This window comes from Helicoverpa armigera, chromosome 4 (assembly GCF_030705265.1).
Source record: "Helicoverpa armigera isolate CAAS_96S chromosome 4, ASM3070526v1, whole genome shotgun sequence".
Lineage (NCBI taxonomy): Eukaryota > Metazoa > Arthropoda > Insecta > Lepidoptera > Noctuidae > Helicoverpa > Helicoverpa armigera.
In genome coordinates, this window is record NC_087123.1 from 2,139,045 (window position 1) to 2,154,514 (window position 15,470).

Genomic DNA, 15,470 nt, shown 5'->3' on the forward strand with positions numbered 1-15,470 from the left:
AAATACGCATTCTTTCTAAGAATGAATGCAATTCTCATTTAACAAACAAAACCTAAAGGTAAGAATAACACCTTTATTTCTAACCGGGTCACATACAACCGCTTATTTTTGTTATCCGATTAACTTATCAGAGGTTTTTACACAAAAGATTCGCCCTTCGTGGGTGAGAAATCACCTTGTGCCTTTTTTCTCTCTTTTCTTAAGCCAGCGGAGTTTAATTACATTTGTAAATTAAGCAATGGGACGGGGAGGACGTGCGCTGACTTCAGATAGGGTTTAATGCGAGAAATAGATTCTTTTGTTCTTATTGCCGTCGGTAATTTGGTGGCAGACTGCTCCGATTATGGTGGCAGTCATTAATGATTTGAGGACGGAATTTTGATTGGTATTGGGGTTGTTGAAAAAGGTTTTCATTTTGTTTTTTGTTCAGAATAAAGGTTTTCTTTTATTTCGTTGCTTATTTTCGAGCTATGTGTGTTCTTGATCATCTTGCTCTCGCACATCATCATGATCTGTCTAAGCTTCTCCCAAATATACTGGGTCTATCTGATAGCAGTTGAGTAACAGCGTTTTACGTGAAAATGTCTTATTTAACCCGGGCAAACTGGAACCTTTGGTTATACTAGTTGTCAGATTCCAGTTTTGATAATGCGTCATTACGTTGCATAAGTTGCTTAGAATGGTAAGATTTGTTATTGATGTGAGGTCATCCTTACCCATTTTGTAAGACAATATTTACAGTCATCTCCACCGACACAAAAATAAATACTGTAACCAAAAACACTTACAATTTATCTATAAATAAAAATAACAGGAACCGTACACAAGTTGTACTGTACAGTACATACGACTGATTGATCGATCGTTCCCAAAAATAATTCTAAGCTTTCGACGAGAATTTGTCACTAGAACGACACCTCCGGGAATCGAGAGAAGGTTCCCGAATGTTTTGAGGGCACTTTTGGAATTCTCCAATTTGGTTTCGCGGTATTTTATAGGCGGTTTTGGTGTAATTTCAATCATTTTATCTGTGTGGCTCGGCTATTTCAATGTTGTTTGTTTTGGTTTAATGAATAATCTGAGCTACTGTTACTTACGTAAACAAAATTGAATTAGAAATTGTTATGAATATACTAGTTGTAGGCTTTTATCAGGAAACCACTGGATGCTGCTAGTTTCCTAGCTAGTTGAGTTTAGTAACCAATGCACAGAGCTCTTCAACTGACTTTTTTGGTAAGACTGGTTGTTAGTCTGGCCTCTGAGTACCCGTGAGACCGCACCAACCATTGCTTAACTTATAATCGATTGATCCTCACAGCTTTAACTTAGTCACGAGCTCAACATTGAAAGAACCCCCACATCTTGAAATGTCACTTCTGTATAAAAACAAGCCGATTTCTTACAACATAAAAACAATATAATTCCAAAACGTTTGGCATCGAGTATTTTATTTTATTGCGAGTAATGCGAAGACGGATGGCTGTCGATACTGTTCTTAGAGAAGTTAACCCACCGAAGCTGCCATGAGCCCAATTTTCAATGCGAATGAGTCTGCCAATGTAGGTACGCCTGGGAGAGAAGCAACGTAACAAATTGTGATAGCTCACTCATGCATTTTCGATCACATTATTCACACGCACATATCAAAATTGCCAAACCCTAAGCAACGAACACATATACTTGACGCATACATACGTATGTGTTATGTATCCTACCTATGGCAGAGGGAAGACACGGCAATAGCTTTTCCAGTTGGTTGAGTGCTCTAATGACGGCTGTCGATACGGATACGGATCGTGTCGCTTACACAAGATATTGTTCTGTTCTACCCACATCCGTGCTGTTTGGTGACGAATCGACGAAGTAACTTACTGAAAGGTTGCTTATTTAATAGTCAAATAATTGGTCGTTATGAAGAAAAGTAACGGAAGCTGTAGATTTCAAAGTAAATGTAGGTAGGGTTGCGATAACTTTTTCCATATCAATTTCCGTAGACACTCATTTCAGCTTATGCCATAGCCCAAACTAGAAGAAGGCATTCTCTTTACCTTCTTCGTTAGCCTATTGATTGAATATTTTGCTGCTGATAAATGAAGTTCCAAATTATTTTTATAGGCGAGGCAGTCATATATTTTTTCTTTTTCATGTGGACCTTGGGACTTCATCGTAATATAAATGACGCCTTTGCATAAGCCCCGGAAATGGATTATTTCTCCATTTTACTTTGAAACATCCTTAAACTTAAAGAAATGTCCTCCATTTAATTATGACCGACAATGGTTAATGAGTCTCGTCTCAATTAACGTCGATGTCCGTCGCAAACATGTCGGACAGTGTCTCCTCGGTTCAATTCTTGTTAAGAGCGACCCGCGCGTTAACTCTTGTAACTGAGATCTTGTCATGTGGCTATGAAGTATGAGGTGGTCATGAGAAACTAGGAAAGTTTGCCTTGAAAGGAATGTTAGAAAGTAGTGATGATGAGATGTTAAAAGTTCAGTAAGAAGATATGAAAATATGTTACATACTTTTTCACCCCGATGCAAAAAGAGGGGTGATTGAGGTCTGTCTGTCTGTGGCGTCATAGCTCCTGAAAGAATGAAGCGCTTTCAATTTAGTCACACGTTTAGAAATACTGCAAAGGCTGAGAGAGTGATCCATATTTGTGAATGTAAAACCATTTTAAACCAGACATTAGTTACTACGCCTTTATTAAAATTAATTGCTTTACTAAAATAACATACTTAAGTATTTCATGGAAGTAACTATCAAAATTACACGTTTATTGACTATTTCACCACAATTTAACAACAATACTAAGTTAATCTCCAAGACAGCCGCACTATCCATATTCCCTCTAACTTCGTAGCCCACCCCGGCAAGGGTTCAAGTCATCTGAACTGAGATAATGTGTCGGAACACTGGTTGATTAATTTCGTCCCACCAGACACCGTGCTGAGCAAACCTTGTGACACACTAATTAATCCCCCGGACATATCAAGTATTTTTGGAATGGAGGGTCGAAGGTCAAATGTTTCGTCTTTATGGGTGAAGACGGTTGTTGCTGTGTAGGTTTGGATGTCTCTTTGGAATGTAAATAATGGCTGGCTATATTTATGTTCGTGCTTTTGATGTTGTTTACACTGCTAAATACAATGGTTCATGCGGCGGTTTAGTCATTTTTTTGCACGGTTAACAACTTGCAACAGCCTCTTCTCTCGCCTATCTATACTAATATTATAAAGCTAAAGAGTTTGTTTGTTTGTTTTGCTTGAACGTGCTAATCTCAGGAACTACTGGTCCGATTTGAACAATTCTTCAGTGTTAGATAGCCCATTTATCGAGGAAGGCTATAGGCTACTTTTTATTTCGGGTTTCGGGTTCGTGCAGAGGTTCCCACGGGATGCGGGTGAAACCGCTGGCAGAAGCTAGTTCTGAAATATAATTAATATATTTAAATGATCAATTTTTAAATTCCATTCTAACTTCAAATCATTTCATCAAAGTACCCAACTTTATGAAGATTACAAAGTCTCTAAAAAGCCAGGTTGTATACATAAAACGGTTGTTTAAGAGGGAAAGTATACTGATCAATGCAGACCGCACTAAACAAAGCAGGTATCCTTCGGGAGTTGTATGTATGAGGGATAGCCTGATTCTATGTGCCAGGTTGACGGCCGAAGGTAGGAAGTTTGGAGGTGGCATGTAAGAAAAGCTTCAGTTATGTTCATATTGTTTATGTATCTAGACCAGTGGTTCTTAACCGGTGGTCCGCGGACCACTGGTGGTCCCTGGAGGCACTCCAAGTGGTCCGCGAAGCTTAGCTTCGCGACGTTGCTATACCTTATCTAACTTATAATTTTTATCAACTTATAATTGCGAGCGGGGGTTTTCGCATGGACTTATATCGGGTGTGTCGTACCTAGTCCCCCCATTCATGAAAATGTATGTTTGGGCTACATTTTACGTAATTTTGGTTTTGAGTCTTAAAAAATAATTAAAATTTCGCGCTCGCTTCGCTCGCGTATTGGGAAACTGTATGCCCTTATTTTTGCATTTGTCAACAAACAAAAAGTTAAGTACGTTTGGGCTACATTTTACGTAATATTTGGTTGAAGTCCGATAAAAATTTCGCGCTCGCTTCGCTCGCGTATTCAGAAACTATATTTCCTTGTTTTGGCATTTGTCAACAAACAAAACGTTAAGTACGTTAATAGTTGAGTTTTTGAGTTTTTTAAGTCCAATAAAAATTTCGCGCTCGCTTCGCTCGCGCATTTAGAAACTACATACATAGCCAAGTTTTTCTTTATTTGCATTTGCTTACCCAATACCTACACAACTGCCGACATGCGTTTAGCTTTCAGTAGAGCTGACCCAAAAAATCAGTTTTTTTTTGATAAATAATAAATAAATGAGTGCTAATTTAGGTAAACCGATGAGGTGGTCCCCGGCAAGACAAACTTTGTTAAAGTGGTCCCCCATGTCAAAAAGGTTAAGAACCACTGATCTAGACACTATTTGATGCTTATTGCCCTTTGGTGATGAATCCTGTATGTTTACTACAAGATTAGAATTGGTTTCAAAAACATACCGTCTTGCCACAAAAACTTTTAAACGTCACTTTAGGACTTGTCCAAAAATATGTCAGATTATGACGTTGACATATGGTTAATTTTGCTGCCACAATTTTTTTAGACAAGTGTAAAACAGATGTTTAAGTTTTTGTAGTAAGGCCAATAGATTTTAAATCAGAGTAGTTTTCAAAGAAGGAAAGCCGCATTTAAGCGTTCCATTTGTCTTGCAGTTAACATATCACAAGCGGCACAATCAGACTTTCTTCTTAAGCCTTTACCCATTTTATTTTTTAAGCCCCGATTCTAATTTGTACGCATTATTTTTAATAATACATAGAAAAAATATTTTACCTTATCAAATGTTTGTATATCGGTGTAGAAAGGCTGTATATTTTTAGTTTGATCCATCGCGTCTCCCGTAGGCTCAATCTGTTGAGCGGACGAGGGTCGGCATCGCCTAGTAACAAATAGGCTAACTTATCTGTCGGCCCGTGTGTACACACCCTTATGCTGATTTCTCGACACCCTGACTTTGTTTATTTATTGCTGTTAATAACGTTTCAGGGATTGATTGATGGATTTATTGCGCCTTTTGTTACGATGTAAAATAAAATGAAAACATATTAATTTTTGTTCTTTTGATATATCTTTAAGGCTTTCATCCTCTTTAAGGAACCTTTTGTAAAGTTTAATGTTTAAAGGGTTTTTGGGGAAATTCTTTTCCTATAACACCAGACTGTTAAAATACATGTAGTTCAAAATCATCAGGATATCAAACAATTCACCTTTATTTACTCCCCTTACTACGTTACGTAGCTACGTTGAGAATGTAAAAATTGAGAGCCAGCAAAAATTGTTCGTGCAGTATCTGTTTTTAAACTTTGACACATTTCGTTAAAAACATTTCGCTGTAAAGACCCGTGTTTTGAACACAACTGCGACTGCAACAGAAAACGCGATCCGACGCTCAAGTGGGAATAAATTGAAAAAATTTAAGCGCGCGAATTCACTAATGAAAGTTTTAAATGACCGACGAAAAACAAAAAAGTGACCTCGTTATTACGATTACAAGTTTTTGTTTGCAGTCGAAAAAATATGTTGGGGTTGCTCCAGCCGTGAACATAGAACGCAGGGTCGAGGCTTGTGGTGTTTTGCGGGCGATGAAGGACGGAGCTCAGCAAGAAGTTTTTTAAACTTTTTTTATAAATCCGGCCAAAACAATAGCCCGCGAATTTCATGAAAGGGTCCCAAAGCGTCAACACGGCCGCACAATGGGGAGCGATTTGAACAATTAATCTTCGAGACGAATCGAACTTCACCAAGTTGCTCGTAATTATTAAAACGCTGTGGTTCTTTTTTGGTAAATGTTTTCGGGGCTTTTCTTTTACAATGATGAGTTGGCCAGAAATTAGAATTAAATATCATCTAGGAGGAAGTCAAAGTTTCTAATCGTTCGAGTTATGAATAAAGTTTTTTTGTTATTGCTGAGAATAGCTTGTGACGACGTAAAGAGACAATTGGAATCAGTTTTTTAAATATGAATTTATGGCGTCGTTACAATGATCCTGTAAAATATTGTATGCGTATTAAGAATACTATCCTGGGTTTTTACAATCGCATCAAGTAAAAAGTTATGAGTTGTTGCTTTGCTTGGTATCCGTGTACTCAATAATATCAAAGAAATAGTGTTCCCGTCCTCACTTTGCACATGTAAACATAGACTTCTAGCTGCAATGCAACCTTTTCAAACAAACAGAAAACCAAAAACAATAGTCAGAACTTTATTAATGAAACCTCCCCAACAACATGTCTCATGCAATACCGTAGGATTTCCATATAATTTCAATTTCGCATTTACATTATTTGGAATTCAAGTTGGGTCCGGTTTGGGGCAAGTAATTGCAGTAGCAGACACGGGACATCCGAGCTGGACGTGGAAGGGTTGAGGAATGTTTAATCTGTTTTAGAACGACATTTTTTTGGGCGTTGATTTTGTCTTAAAAAAAAAAGAATTAGTTACTGCTTGTTTTTGCTATGTGAATCAAGGTAGAAGTTTGGCTGGTCTAGGATAGTCTATCACTGTAGTGCTTTTAATGTTATCGCCTGAAATTGTAGTGATGAACCTCTACTTAAGAGAGAAAATATGATAAGAAAATATCAGAAAGGACTGTTTTCAACATAATTACCTAGTCTTTTCTCCTCCGTGATAATTACCCTTCTAATAGAAACGCAAATGATCAAAATATTTTTTTTATTCTACTTTTGGTAGGAAAGCTGATCTACAAAATCCCTCTGTGAATCACTGTGCAGATTAGTTTGAGCTGACATAAGACTTACTGTCTTTGAGGAAAATCAGGCTAAACAGGAAAATCAAAATGCTTAGACGTTGACACTTGGTCTCATGACGGAATTTAAGTTTGATAAATCATGTTGCTGCCAAGACACTTATAATAATCCATGCTAATATGATAATTGCGAAGGTTTGTTAATTTGTTTCCTATGCTTTCATGTTGAAACGGCTCAACTGATTAAAACAAAAGAAATAGGGATAGTTAAAGGTACTCTACATTTTATACTATTGGTGGATGTAGTTTCCTTCGAAATCGCGGACTAGCTAGATAGAACGAGTGAAAGTCGTCTAAAAAGTTCGGAGCTTAAATAAAAAAAAATCAAACATGACTTATTCAAAAATATGATTAATGATCAATTTTTCTAAATTCACAAACCCGAGCCATTTGGCGCAGACATTCACTAGTGACTAACAGTCAGCCACTAAAATCTCTCGCGTTATTAATGTTTTAGTTCTAACTAATGTATCGCGCGCTGATTACAAAGTCGCTTGTATAATTAATTTGTCTGAGTGTACCTGTCTTGTGACTTGTGATTAATTACTTTTATTATTATGTTGAAATAATACGGAGTCTCGATTAAGCTTAAGGATTTGGGAAGGAGTAATCAAGGATGTGAGTGAAGGCAGCTTTTTTTTATTACGGATTGTGATAGAAAAATAGGACCCTTCCGTACAATGCGTATTGGATTATTAAGGTACTAGCTGGTCCCCGTGATTACAACTATGTCCCCAATAAACTAATTCCCGTAGACAGGTAAAAAGTAGCCTACGTCTAGGCTCAAAACTATCTGTGTAGGTACCTTTAATTTAAATCAGATTAGTAGTTTTGGCGTTAGAGTCAGACAGACAGAGTTTACTCGTATCTACCTAAGCATTGTGTTTGTCTTGTTGAGTCAATAAATTAATGCTTTTTCTTTCTTTCAACAAAAAAGCTAAAATTACCCGTTTATGCCTCGAATTCGGTATAAAATTATGTCTGAAAGTTATTATTCTATTACACCGTCCGTTTCCTCGTATCTACATTTGAATGTGAGCGTGTCACAAGTTTTGTCCCAAAAGTTATACAATACGGACTTAGGAGTTTGATGGCGGTGACTATGGTCACACTGGGTCATGTATTTACAATGGATTCTGTAATTTGTTCTGTTGTATTATTATTCTTTAAAACCTTTCGACTTTTATCGTAGCTCCTTTTTGGTCTAGTAAGACCTGTGTAGCCGTTTTCCAACTATGCTATGATGGTCATTATAAATCGCGGCCCTGGTACATGAAGGGCTTAAAAAGGAACATGATGGGTTTTAGTCAGTAAGAGTCACCGCACTCACAGCGGGAGAAGTCATCTGATGATTTCCCATAAAAAAGTCACATAACAGTTTGCAGTTTGCGGGAGTTCTTAATAAAACAAATAAACATTACACTACACTTAAATTAAAATTATATTAACCAATAATTCCAGCAAAACTTTAAATAAACAATCATTTATTGTTCAAGACGTTTTCCCAAAACAATCTTTGTAAACGCACGGTCGCCATCTTGTTTTCTCCCGCCGTACAGAGTATAAAGTTTGGAGGGTCTCCGTTAGAGGTCGAAACGCGGATAACTAAAGACATATCGACTCTTATTTAGTTTATTGGATGGGTTTTGTGAACGTAAACTTAGTTTGGGACAGCAGCCCTTGATCCGATCTTCTTGTTTGTATTTTCAGTTTTCTGGACTGTTCCTATTTTGGTTGTATGTAGTTATTTTTGATGCTGTGGTTTGTAAAATTGAATCATATGGTCATTTAAACAACTATGACAGTCTTTTCAGGTATTCAGCAGCCATTAATTCTGATAACTAGTCTACTAAGGGATATCGGGTTATCTGGCTAACTGGGTTGATTAAGTAAGGCACTCCATATAAAGCAGTGGTCAGGCAGGTTAGACTGGTTGCCGATCTCATTACGGTTGAAAAAAGGTTAGGCAGATGTTGATGATATCGACATTACTTATGTACGAAATGAAAATCTTCTTCATTCTTGTTAATTCCTGTTTTGTATGGCCTGTGGCAAACAATCCCGTATTATTTCTATTCACATTTATCTAATAACGTAGTGGCTGACTATTTTCTGTCGGTGGTTTTAATAACTATGTCGTATTATGAGTTAATCTCATTAATCCTTAGTTGGAGTGATCCGCAAGATTAGGGCATAATAGAACTGGTAGATAGTGGTATTTCTTTGTTCACGTTCAAGGTGAAATGTTTTGTATGAAACCCAGACTTTTGAGTAAAACAGCGTTAAGGCATATAATCTTAGGAAACGTGAAGTTATAGGTACAAACTCTGTCATCTCAACTTAAGGAACGCGAATCTTTCTATTCTTTGGTAACTCGCATCAGTCCATTGCTCACCATCATTATTTCAATTTAGTGTTGCCATCCTAAAATGTCAAATTTCCCATTTTGAAATTAAAATAAAATAATAATTGCCTCTGAGCAATTAACTTAACAACATAATCAATGATTTCAATTATGAATAAAACAACAGAACGACGTAGCTATTCAGAGTTTAATCGGCTGTTATTTCACGGTTCCGTATCAGTTGATAATGACGTAATAATAAATTATTTTAGTTGACAGCGCTGTCCGTTTTGTTATTAAATGAGAAATTATAATAGAATGCGCGGTGCCATTGGTAGAGGATTTTTATATTGAATTGATCATTTTTGAGGTCATAGACTTGGAACTGTTGACACATATCTGATGATATAAGTTTGTTTAAAATTATTTTTGGAAGAGTTTTTGCTCAACATTACTTTTACAAGTTAGATGATTATGTCCTCTAGACTTATCCACAGAGTCAGTTCTCAAAGTAGATTAACCTAAGAAACATTATAGAACACGAATTGTTTGTGCACACAGATGCAATATCAATTTTTTCTTCTCCCTCGTATTCCATTCTAACAAAAACGTAAAGAATGAGGACCCACGCCTCGATGTGTTCCTCGAAGCAGGGTTTACATGAAAGTCCTGTTTCAAGAACAGTTGTCAAGGAGTAGGTATTCTAGATTGCCATACAAATCACAGCCATCTTTATTTATTTAAGCTAAATCGCTCTGTCAACTTTTCTATCGTCGCCTGAATTCGGCCGCACCTGAAAATCATTGGATGTTTCATTTACCTAGAATCAGATTTCATTAATTAGCCAACTATCTTTTGTCTAATCTGGTTAAACAATGCGCATTGACGCCGTTATTAATTAATTGTTATTAAGTAAGACGCGTCATTTATCATGGTTTTCGTAAAATTTTCAATAAGAAACGCGGTTTAGGTTGTTCCCTTAGAAATGTAGCTTTTGTCTTTATGATTTCGTGACGGTAGTATCCAGTAATATTGTATGACAATTCTGTTCATCACATGAGTATTGTTGGTACGAGTCATTTAAGAATATTTTAATAAGGCAACATTGTATGTACTAGCTGTTCCCCGTGGTTCCGTGATGGAACTTTCTGCTGCAGAAGGATAAAAAGAAGCAAATGTCCTTTAACATTGCGTAAACTATCTGTGTAAACAATTTCAAATTTTTAAATTTGTTTTAGCATGTAAGATGGACTTTGAAATAAGCTGTACCTAAGCTGTAACTGAAAGCTGCATGATCTCTTTCCTTCTCATTTTCTTGTAGGTATTTTATTTAATCTGATTTCAAATAATTGCTAAACAAACAACGACTGACCATCTGTTCAATATTAATTCCACCATGTTCCCTTCATAAACAGATAGGAATTTGACAAGCTGCGGTTAGCATAACCTACTAAACACCTGACAAACACATTGAAACCATAATGAACATGTGTACCGGGATTAGACAACATTTGTCATTACCATCAAGTGCATTAATCCTAATTAGTACGGTTTGAGTTCTGTGCCCTTATTATGTGACAATTGAAAAATCGTGTAGTAAGTCAGTGTGTAGGTAACTAAAGTGTAGACATAATCTTTCGGCGGTTTAAAATTAAATAGAATTTAACAATTTCCTATTTAAATTGTAGTTTAAATAATTTGAGTATATACTAGCTAGCTACGTAGCTATGCCCCTTTTCTATTTGATCCATATTTGGGGCAGCCTGCTTAGCGCTTATAAAATTACAAGTTGTCCCATAGTAGTAGCCTTCTTCAATAAATGGGTTATCTGATGCTGAAAGAATTTTCCAAATCGGACTAGCAAACTCTGAGATTAGCGCGTTCAGCGAAACAAACGAACTCTTCAGCTTTATAATATTAGTAACGCTTGTATTATTGTTCAGATTACCGAAACGTATTTAGGAACACTGACTTATTATCAGCCTCTCCAACACAACAAATCTAATTAAATCTAAAGTAATTTGTAACATACCTACTGCTACAGATATTGGCGTACCTACCAGTTGGGCGTTGGGGTCCCTATTAAACTTTATATATCCAAACATTTGGCCCTACGTTACAGTCCAGATGTTACACAGTGGTACAAGTTATGAAATATTGCGGTAAAACGTATCTATTTGATTTTATATAGACGTTCTCTATATTGAAGAGAAAGGAGGTATATACAAGGAGAATAAACATCAGCCGCACGGATCGATTATTCATAAGGTTAAGCAACGCTTGGCGGACGGTCCACGGAGGGGTGACCATCTTGTCATGACGAGTTCCTCTTTTAAATTGGTTGGTCCCGATTGTCATTTGAACATCTTTGGCAGTCATTATAGATAGCTAGAAGACAGAAATTCTGTCAATCAACAGGGTTGAGGAGGTCAGGTAGGCAGTCGCTCCATGCAAAACGTTAATATTTGTACTCAGCTGCTCTTTCCGTTTCACAAAAGCCGTCTTAGAAAATCTAATGAACCGTTTCTGCTTGTAATTTACACCATGCTAAATGTCCGTAGACAAGTTGAGAACTACGTAACTACGGCAGCTGCACTTGCGTCAATATATTTGTATTTTACATCGATACAATAATATATAAAGTATTACTTACTGTAATGTATTAGTTGTATTGCTAATGCTTTGTGGTCTGGGCGATTAATTTGTGAATACACCCAAACTGGGCGGTGTTTGAATGTGACTACAAGGTTTGAGACTGGCCAGTACCAATGTGACTATTATCTAGGTACGCAAATATTGTTAAGCTGAAGAGTTGGTTAGGAATCGCTGAAAAAATATTTCAGTGTTGGATAGGCCATCGATTTAGGAAGACTATAAATTCAGAAAGATTTCATTATATTCATCTGTATCTGTAGAATTTAAGGCATTTCATTCCGTATTGACAATTACTTTATGATATCAGCTTATTCCACAGAATATGATTGGACAGTCAATGCTTTTGATATTTTCGATCCCATTCATAAACTTTTCAAGATGTCTATAATCAGCAGTAGCCACGAGCGATGAAATGGGCTGCTAGGTACTTAGCCACCTAATTAAAAGAAACCTCACATTTTAATTCCGCTAAACGTTTGAAACTCATTTAGCGCCCCAGGCACTATACATTTTAAAAACACTGAATAAAATTATGAAAAGTAGAATTAACGAATGCTTTATTAAAATTGCAATGCTCATAATTTTACAGGTTTCTGAAAAGTTGCGTTAAGAGCACACTGTAGACTAAGAAGTTGGCAAACTTTTTTTATGTAAAATTTTGATAACAATCCAAGTTTTCAGTCGGTCTGATACCGGCCCGATCCCTTTATAATATGCGTACTACCATTCATCTTCATACGGATTTATTCGATTAACCATATGGATTATCTTCATACGGATTTAACCAACTATCGTTCCACTAAAAGTTTGCAGTGTGCAGATACTCTAAATTCCACACTTATATAATCATGTTTCACTATTAGTACGAGATACGTTTTCCGGGAACAAGTATGGTTCGAAGCCCGTTAGTGCCTTGTACTAAAAAAACAGAGCCTTTTATGCATAAAATACGAATTTTTGTTTGTAAGTTTTTGACGTTGCATCCCGTTTTCGAGGCTTCAATAGACAAAGCTGAATGAAAAAGCTCTAGGGTTTACGTTACTGTTATCATCCATTTGTAATGAATGACATAGGTACATGTATTTTGTTCAATTTTCCGGGGAAACTACTTATATGTATTGATCTGGTTTTCTGATATACCCACAGGTTAGATTGCCGCTAAGTTTAATCGAAATCCATTCAGTAGTTTTACGTGAAAGAGAAACAAGCGTACATCCATCGGATTGGCAAACGGCCGAAGTCGGTATCCAACAGTAGACTAAAACTTAATAACTCGATAAACATGAATTTAGTATTTTCAGTATTATTGAAATTATCTAATGATTAGTGTTACTTGATTGAATTTTCTTTTCTATTATTTTTTAATAAGATGGTTAAAAAGCTATTCCTGGATAATCATGGCTAAAGTATTACACCCGCCATGAAACCAGATCTAAACTAAAAAATAAAAACAAAGCTTTTAAAGTAAACGCTAGTAATTAACTTAATTATTGTGATGAGCACAATTAAGTTAACCGTTTTAATTCTTAATGGAACGCTCTTTTTTAACGATTACATTTCTAGGGTAAGTTACTGAAATAAACAGAGCGTTGTACCTACCCGTTTTTAGGTTAACTGAACTACGGCACTATTATTATATACTTTTTAAGTTGTAACTACGTTTTATTTGTTTATGGTTTAATTTTGTGAAGCTTAAATCTAAAACACCATGTAGGAATAAATACTAACTTATATTATGGTTTCCATCTTCTTTCTCTCACCTTCGTTGCAGCCGAAAGACGTCCACTGCTCAATCTTCAGCAACCCGCATCCTTTGCTGCACTCTTGCCTCGGCCTGCACACGATGCGTCCTCCGGGTCGTGAGAACTTGAGAACTTTTCTGCTATATCAGCCATCTGTTCTGCGAGGCATGTGCCCTGCCACTTGAGCTTAGCCATTCTTCTTGTAAGTATTCCTTATTGAATATGAGTGATGACAAGGTCAAAAAATCATGGTTCTAATTAGTGTTTATCGACGGTAAAAAGGCAAAAGGGGTCAAGCGCCACATTTTGCGATTTTAACTTTTTTATTGACCCCAACTCCACTATTTTTTCTCTTTCGAATGGTCGTAATATCGTTTTCCTAGCATGAAAAAATGTCACTTGTACCAAAGAATTATTTGTACTGAAGTGCCAAATCGATACTTGCCAAAAGTGCTCAAGCGACACCAACTTTACCTTGCTTGGTTGAAGGACCATTTTGTGTATTACGGTTTTGTATCGCCTTGTCATTTGGCATAATTTTAAAAACAATATTAGAAGTAAATATGTCGTTTGTATCCATTTTTCTTTTATTTGTTTAATAGCTATAACGTCGCTTACACCAATAGCAAAAATGGTCAACTAAACATAATTGGCGCTTGGCCCCTTTCTTAAATAATGTTATTTTCATTACGTTGCATTTGATCCACTCAGCGCGCGCCAGCGCCTGGAGCTTAGGCCAAAATCTAAATATTCCAACAATAAATATTGGTGCTTGACCCCTCGCGAAAACGAGAAACATGATTAAAACCTGGGGTCAAGCGACATCTATCTTTGAAACTATTGATCTCAGGCTTATTTTGATGTAAAATTATTAAAGAACATTGTATTTTAGTAAACTTTTCTGAAGATTATGATGTGATTCAATAAAGCAATAATGAGATATTATTTTTTAAAACTTTCTTTTTACTCTCCTGAACAATATGATCTGTGGTGCTTGACCCCTTTTGCCTTTTACCCGTCGTTATGTAAAATTTTGTACTTAAACAAAATTCAGTCGTGTTTTATCTTCGGTGTGATTTGTTTGTAAGAGAAAAGAAACGTGTTCATAATTTACGAAAGAAATACGTGTTTTTTTTTTTTTTTAGAAAAGACTGAATAATTATTCACCATGCCTATTCTATAGGCCGATGCATGGTCGACAACAAGTGTTTTTACCCTACAAAGTGAAACCTATAGCCTTTGAATGTTGACGGTACTGTAGGAATTTTTGATTTTATTTCTGTATGAAACGAACAAAGCGTTGGATTCACGTACGAACAAGTTTTTTGTTTTAAACACGGTGTTTGTTTTCAATAAGTGGGTCACGTTGTGCATGATATCGTATTTTTTGTTTTAATTAATAATCAAAATACGTAGTTTCGTTGCAAGTTTTTAATATATGTGAGAGGCAGTTTTTTATTGTCCTATCGCTGGACAATTAGCTATTGAATTTGATCAATTGATACTTTGGAAAGCGATGTTGCCATTTAGACGATCGGAATATGTTTATGAAATTAAATATCTGAATTATTTAACGAAATATCCACTAAAATTAAACATCAGTGCACGCACAAACAATTTTCACAAGGGAAAATGCTTTGTGTTTGTGCATATTATCGAAATAAAAGTATTGCTATGAGGAGTCCACTAAAATCTTTCCGTATAAATGTAAACATCAAAGACATAGGTACAGCCAGTTTCTTCATCGTAGGTAAAAGCCAAAGTAATGTCATAAAGTAAAAGTAACGGTCAAATTCGTTTTTTCAAGGCTAAA